The following is an 8,445-nucleotide window of genomic DNA, read 5'->3' as shown; positions in this document are numbered from 1 at the left end:
GCCCCTGCTGGGGTAGCTAGGCCGCCTGCCTGACCCTGAACTTTGAGAACTGGAGGTGTTTAACTTGGATCGAGGAGCACTGAAAGCTTCATTTATTTATAGCTTTTTGTTTAAAAACAGTGTTGAGAAGAAATCTTTTGTTATTCATACAAAAGCTGAGTCGATGGGAGACGAGTCATGATCTAATTGTTTTTGTGGAGGGCAAGAGCGAATGTTGCTGATGAAATAAACGTGAACAGAAGAAAAATAAAAGAAAATGCTCAAAGCTCAGGTGACTGTTTTTATTGGGTGTTTGCAGGTTTTTTAATCCTTACTTGAGGATGTTTGTTTTTATCCCCTCCCCTACTTTCCCTCTGAAATTCTGCTGTAATTTCTATCCTTCCGTGTCTCTGAATCCACACCATTCATCAGTTTTTTGTTCATTAGACTCTATATATGGGTGAGATCAAGTGATACTTGTCTTTCTCTGACTGACTTATTTCACTTAGCATGATGCTCTCCATGTCACCCCATGCTGTGTGAAAGGATAAGAGAGTCTTCATTTTTAATGCTGCATGGTATTCCATGGTATCAATGTACCACAGTTTTTTATCCACTCATCTACTGATGGGTACTTGGGCTCTTTCCAGATCTTTGCTATTGTAAATTTTGCTGCTATGAACAGAGGGATGGTTACTTTCTATCTGATTGTTTCAGGTTTCTTAGGATATGTGATGTGTTTCCCCCACGTCCCTCCTGGTTCAGGGTTCAGGATCTGGAAGAGAGGCTGCACTCAAATGAAAGAGATTAGACAAGAGATAATAATTTAAAAATTGGGAGGCCAGGTGAGAGCCCATCCCAAGGGGATGGACTCCTCTTGTGCTCAAGCCTTGCCATCTTTTTATTCAGTTTGGGGTACACCCATAGCCCTTAGGCAGGCAAGTTCCAGTAACAGGTAGACTATCTTATCATTGCGGATTTACATGACTTTAGGTTGGGAAGTTGCTTCAGCTACCATTGTCTGCACTAAACAGTGAGTGGGGAGCTCTGACCTTTGCTAGGGCTCAAGGGTCACCAGCCTTCCTGGCTCCTGGTGCACACCTCTCTGCTAGTGAAGACAATAGGCGGTTTCCCACAGGATAAATTCCTAGAAGTGGAATCACTGGATCCAATGGCAGTTCTATATTAATTTTTTTGCACAAACTCCATACTGATTTCCATAATGGCTGCACCAGTTTGCATTCCCACCAACAGTGTACTAGGGTTCCCTTTTTTCTACATCCTCGCCAGCACTTTCCATTTGTTGACTTGTTGGTGGCCACTATTTTGACAGTTGTGTGGTGATACCTATTTGTTTGAATTTTCATCTCTTTGATGATCAGACACTTTGAGCATTTTTTCACCTGTCACTGGGCCATGTTATCCACAGTGCATCCCAGGCAGAGCTGCACTTTGGATGACATCAGAAGGAGATGCCTTTGAAGTATGAATGTCTGTTTTGTGAAATTAACTTTGTCCAATGCATTCAATGGAAGCAGGTTACAGCGAATTAGAGTCTTGAGTAACCTCTGCAAGTTACAGTGGACCTGAAGGAGACACATGCCAAATGTCCTGAATGAAGAACCAATGCCTGCCATTCAGAATGAGCCGGTACTGAAGAAAGATTTGCAAAACCAGCAGCTAAAGGAAGCCAGTCATGTGCACCAGAAACAAAATTGCCCTGGAAATCACCTCCCCTGAAAGGCGCTTGAGGACACTTAATATACTTGGTGTGTTCTTGGGATAATTGACCCTAAATCCAGACCTGGATGCAACTGAGAAGATACAGGATCCTGGCCTCAGAACGCAGAAACTACATTTCCCAGAAGTCCATGCAAGAAATGCCTCCAGGCTGAACCGATGGAGGCTCATAAAAGCCATTCCATTTGTACGCTTCCCGTAGGGCCCAACCATTAGTTTTTGTAGTGGGATTTTGCCTTATCAGGTTTTTGAATAATTGGACTGTGATGAGAGAGCAGCCTGCATTGGCATTAGGGCCTGGTGTCCACAGTAACCAGGGGCCCTGGAGGAGGTTGAGGGTGAGGAAAATGTGTAAGAGTAGAATTACTGGTTCTCAGAGAGACAACTCTGGTTTCAGTTGTCTCAATTCTGACAGATGAGGGTCACCTCTGAGGACATTGCCCAGTACTTCCCCAGAATGGAATGGAGCCTCCTTGATGAGGGTCAGAGACAGCTGTACCTGAACGTGATGCTGGAGAATTTTGAACTTCTGTCCTCCCTGGGTAAGACCATCACTGTCACCAGTGACCTGGACGTGGCAAATTGGTTTCAGTAGTACATCAGAAAGATCATACACCACGACCAAGTAGGATTTATCCCAGGAATGCAAAGATGATACAATATCTGCATAGTGATAAATGTGATACATCACATAAACAAATTGAGAGATAAACAGGTCCTTAAGAAAGATATGCAGCCAAACCGGTTTGGCTCAGTGGTTAAAGCCTTGGCCTGAGGACTGAAAGGTCCCAGGTTCGATTCCGGTCAAGGGCGTGTACCTTGGTTGCGGGCACATCCCCAGTAGGGAGTGTGCAGAAGGCAGCTGATCGATCTCTCTCATCGATGTTTCTGACTCTTTATCCCTCTCCCTTCTTATCTGTAAAAACTCAATAAAATATATTTAAAGAAAAAGAAAGAAAGATATGCAAAACCAGCCCCTAAAGGGAGGCAGTTATGTGCACGAGAAACAAACTGGCCCCGGAAACCACCCCTCAAGGCGCTCGAGGATACTTAATATACTTGGTGTGTTTTTCCGTTATTTACCCCTAAATCCATTCCTGGATGCAGCTGCGAAGATAAGGGATCCTGGCCTTGGAGCAGCAAAACTACATTACCCAGAAGTCTATGCAAGAAATGCCTCCAGGCTGAACCAATGGAAGCTCAAAAAAGGCATTTCCGGTTTGCTGCTTCTGTAGGGCGGGACCGGTAATCCTCTCGAGGAGATTTTGTGTTTTCGGTTTTTGTCTCAGGCGGTGAAGTTTTCCTAGTCCACAGTCGGGAGGCGAAGGCTGGAGAGTGGTGCTCCCCGCCTCACAGCCCATGGTCGGAGCCTCCAGTGGTGCTCACAGCTCCCACGTGGGATTGAAGCTCGGAGTCGCCACCCGAACCCACGCCAGGGCCGGGACAGGGACAGCCATTCCTGCAGCGGCTTCTACTCCCGCCCGGCTCAGCGCACAGAGGGCAATGGCGGCGCCCCCGCTGAGGAGACGGGCTGAGGTGAGTCGAGTCCCCCGGGCCCTCACCGCCTCCTCACACAGACACCACAGCCTGGGAAGGGCGCCTGTCCCGTCCTGCAGCTCAGTCCCGCGTGGAGGACCGTGAGGAAGGTGGAGGGGAGAGGAGGGTTGTGTCTTCTGAGGACACAGCAAGTGCAGGGCAGAGAGGACGGGGGTGACTTGCATCGGAAGGTCCCTGAGGATGTGGCTCTGAGTATTGACGGAAAGAGCAGAGGCTGCAGGGAGGACGGCACAGCCTCATTCGGGGCTTTCCCGGCTGTGGGTCCATCAGGGGCCTGGGGTGGTCCTGGATCCGGCTGGACTCCAAGCTCTCTACACGCCATATGCCAAGTTCATGGGTGAGTCCAGCGAGATCCAGTGGCATTGGAGCGGGAAGGGGGCAGAGCTGAGGGAGTGAACCTGGGTCTGAGATGGGAAGGGGATGAAAATTACCCAGTGGTGAGCACATCTGGAGGAAGTGTGAGCGGATGGTCCTCGGGACCTAGTGTGGGGACTTAAAGGTGAAGCATAAACGCACGCTTGGCTTTGTCTTGGAGGCAGGATCTGGGAGACTGCAGTGGTGTTGCTTGGCAGGAAGGCTGGGGCCCTGCAGGCATCGCCCAGACCTTAAATGGCATTGCTTGCTCTCTTCCCTTCCTCCAAACTTTCCGACCCAATCAGGCTGCTCTGCTGAGGGCCATGCAGTGAGTAATGGGACTGTGATGAGAGAGCAGCCTGCACTGGCATTAGGGCCTGGTGTCCACAGTAACCAGGGGCCCTGGAGGAGGTTGAGGTGGGCGGGAAGGTGTGTAAGGAGTAGGATTACTGGTTCTCAGAGAGACAGCGCTGGTTTTAATTGTCTCCATTCTGACAGGTTGGCGTGACCTTTGAGGACATTGCCCTGTACTTCTCCAGGGAGGAATGGAGCCTCCTGTACCTGAATGTGATGCTGAAGAACTTTGAACTTATATCCTCTCTGGGTAAGACCCTCACTCTCACCAAAGACCTGGACTTGGCCGAAACCGGTTTGGCTCAGTGGATAGAGCATCAGCCTCCGGACTGAAAGGTCCCAGGTTCGATTCCGTTCAGGGGCATGTACCTGGATTGTGGGCACATCCCCAGTGGGAGATGTGCAGGAGGCGGCTGATCGATGTTTCTCTCCCATCGATGTTTCTAACTCTCTATCTCTCTCCCTTCCTCTCTGTAAAAAATCAATAAAATATATTGGAAAAAAAAAAAAAAAAGACCTGGACTTGGCTTTGCCACTTCCCAGGCCCCATTCCTCAGGGTGTGCTGTGTCCTCCCATGTAGACTGTGGTACTGCTTGATTTTCTAGTTTCCTGTGTAGTTCCTGTCCTGAGGAGGGTTGGTCTGTTTCCACTGCTCCCTTCTATTCCTGAAGTCCCAATGCTCCCTGCTCTTCTAAATGCACAGGAAAGGACTTGTGGTTGGTAGTGTTACAGGAAGCCTAAGGGATTCCACCTTGATCAGTGAGGAAAGCATTTTCTATATTCCCATTGGTCATGTATATATATTTTCCCAAGAATTGTCTGTACATTCTTATCCTATTTATTAACTGTATTTTTTGGTTAAAGATTCTTTTGATTACCTTGTATATTTTATATATTAACTGGAGCCCTGATGAATGGATTCGTAAACTGGTGGGGTCGCTTTGCCTGTCCTGCGCCCTCTCGCAATCCGGGACCCCTTGGGGGATGTTGGACTGCTGATTTTGGCCCGATCCCAGCAGGCCAGGCCGAGGGACCCCACCAGTGCACAAATGTGTGGACTGGGCCTCCACTCTGCATAAAAGATCTTTGGTTAATCTCTTCCTGTTCTCCCCTCTTCCCATTTCCCTCTGACAGTCATAAGTCTGTTCCATGTTTCCATGCCTGTGCTTTGAGCGTCTGCCCCCTTGTAGTCAGTTTGCGACATACCTACCGGTCGACCGGTTGTTCGATCGATTACACTTGTTACATGCAAAACACATATATTTGCATGTGCTTAATTGTGATTCTCAGATACTGCTCTCCCAGGCCTGCTTTTCAGTGAAGTCCATAATTTTGGAAACAGTGCATTCAGCAGTCTAGTACAACCATTTTTCTAGCTAGCTCAGTTGCTTGTTACTAGTGCTTAGCAATAAAGTACTTTTAATGAAGTTGTCTCAAGTTGGCTTTTGAGACACAATCATTGCATTATTAGCCTGCAGTATAGTGTTAACATACCTTTATTATTCCCTGGGCACCCCAACTATCTTTGTGAATTTCTGTCTATATTGCAATATTCTCTTTATTGTGCTGATCAGAACAAAATCCACAATCCCTCCAAGCGATTCCCTCATATGACTTGGGAGTATTTCCTTCCATTCTCTAGACTTCCTTTCATTTCATTTTGTTTATTGCTGTTGTGCTGTGAAGAAGCTTTTTTATTTTTTTTATTTCTTCCAATCTGGACTGTTTTTTTTTTTTCTATTTTGTCTGACAGTTGTTGTACATTCAGAAACTCCTGTCTAAAACAAATCTCCAAAACTTTTTGTCTAAGTTTTCCTGAGCAGTTTTCAGTTTTATTACTGATATTTAATTGTGTCCTGCAGGTTGACTTAAATTTTATCAGTGGTGTCCAGTGTAGTTATTTTACATGTGACTATTGATTTTTAGCAGCACCATTCATTGAAGAAACTATCTTTCCCTTCTTCTGTTTCTTGCAGCTTTGACAAAGATTACTTGAAAGGATGTGCCTGGCTTTATTTCTGTGTTTTCTCTTCTGTTCTGCTGATATATGTGCCTGGGTTTTTGCAGCAACACAGTTTGCTTGCTTTCTCTTTGAAATAAATTCTAGTCAGAAAGTATGATGCCACCAGCTTTGTTCTTCCTCATTTGTTTTTGCTATTTGAGATTTTTAGTTCCATACATCTCAAGATTCTCTTTTCATTTCTTTGTAAAATACCATAAAAATTATCCTCAGCATTGCAATAATCTATAGAATGCATTGCGTACTATGGATATCATCACTATATTTCTTTTTAAAAATTCTTTAATGTTTAAAGTATTACATATTGTATTACATGTGTGTCTTCTTTCCCCCATTGAACACAAATGAGTGAGATGATGTGATATTTATCTTTCTCCAACTGGCTTATTTTGCTTAGAATAATACTCTCCAGGACCATCCATTCTGTTTCAAATGATAAGAGTTTCTTCTTTTTACAGCAGCGTAGTATTTCACTGTGTTGATGTTCCACAGTTTTTTAATCCACTCATCTACTGATGGGCACTTAGGGTATTTCCAAATCTTAGGTATGGGAAATTGTGCTGCTCTTCACATAGGGTGCATATGTCCTTTCTGATTGGTGTTTTTGATTTCTTGGGATATATTGCTAGAAGTGTGATTACTGGGTCAAATGGGAATTCCATTTATAAATTTTGTGGAAACTGTACTATTTTGCACAGTGTCTGCACCAGTCTGCATTCCCATCAGTCGTGCACAAGGATTCCTTATGGCCACTTTCTCACCAGGACTTGTCTTTTTTCCGTTAGTTGAGATAGCCATCCTGACAGGTGTGAGATGATATCTCATTGTCGTTTTGATTTGCATCTCTCAGATAATTAGTGACTTTAGGCATGTTTTCATCTGTCTCTCAGCCCTCCATATGTCCACTAATGCCCATCTTCGTAGACATCAGAGAGTTCACACTGGTGAAAAGCCTTATCAGTGCAGTGAATGTGGAAAAACTTTTAAAAGTACCTGCTGAAACCGGTTTGGCTCAGTGGATAGAGCGTCGGCCTGCAGACTGAGGGGTCCCGGGTTCGATTCTGGTCAAGGGCATGTACCTGGGTTGCGGGCACATCCCCAGTGGGGGATGTGCAGGAGGCAGCTGGTTGATGTTTCTCTCTCATCGATGTTTCTGGCTCTCTATCTCTCTCCCTTCCTCTCTGTAAAAAATCAATAAAATATATTTAAAAAATAATAATAATAAAAAAATAAAAATAAAAGTACCACGGGTCTGCAATATCATCAGAGAGTTCACACTGGAGAAAAGCCTTATAAATGTAGTGAATGTGGGAAAGCTTACACCAGTAGTACCCAACTTTGTGGTCATCAGAGAGTGCACACTGGAGAGAGACCTTATCATTGCAGTGAATGTGGGAAGTCTTTTATCACTAGATCGGAACTTCATTGTCACCAGAGAGTTCACACTGGAGAAAGGCCTTATCAGTGCAGTGAATGTGGAAAATCTTTTACCAGTAAGGCCTACCTTCACAGTCATCAGAGAGTTCACACTGGAGAAAAGCCTTATAAATGCAGTGAATGTGGGAAATCTTTTACTGCTTGGGGCACACTACAATATCACCAGAGAGTTCACACTGGAGAAGAGCCTTATAATTGCGGTGAATGTGGGAAATCTTTTACCAGTAAGTCCTACCTTCGCACTCATCAGAGACTTCACACAGGAGAAAAGCTTTATAAATGCTCTGAATGTGGGAAATTTTTTACCTCTAACGCCCACCTTCACAGACATCAGAGAGTTCACACTGGAGGAAAGCTTTATAAATGCAGTGAATGTGGGAAATCTTTTACCTGGAGCATTGACCTTCATCATCATCAGTGTTCACACAGGAAAAAAGTCTTATCAATGCAGTGAATGTGGGAAATCTTTTGCAGGTCGCAATGGTCTCCAATATCATCTAAGTTCTTACAGGCGAAAAGCCTTATAAATGCATTAACTGGGAAATTTTATACCAGTAGCACCAACCTTCACCATCATCAGACAGTTCATACAGGAGAAAATGCTTATAAATGCAGTGAATGTGGACAATCTTTTACAACTAACTCTCACCTTAATTGTCATCAGAGAGTTCATACATGAGAAAGTCATAATGAGTGTAATTAATGTGAGATATCTCTCTGCTTAATTTGTAAATTTGCTTTGCACAAAAGAGTCCGAATGTGAAAAATTTCTACGATGTGTTGAAAATGTAGTTTCTTTGTTACGACTGAACAATTGTATAAGAAAATATGTGAAGTCTCATTGCTCTGAATTTTATCTCATACATTTAATCACCTACATTGTGTAACATACCTGCAACTATTTTTGCTGTGCTGTTTTCTTGTTTGTATGTTGTAACTATATGTATCTATGTTAGACTGTTTAACATACAGAGCTGTCTTGCCAGGTCTATGTCATTGCATA

The sequence above is a fragment of the Myotis daubentonii genome, chromosome 15, assembly GCF_963259705.1.
Source record: "Myotis daubentonii chromosome 15, mMyoDau2.1, whole genome shotgun sequence".
Lineage (NCBI taxonomy): Eukaryota > Metazoa > Chordata > Mammalia > Chiroptera > Vespertilionidae > Myotis > Myotis daubentonii.
The sequence above is the reverse complement of the archived record's forward strand: the minus strand, read 5'-3'. Positions refer to the sequence as shown.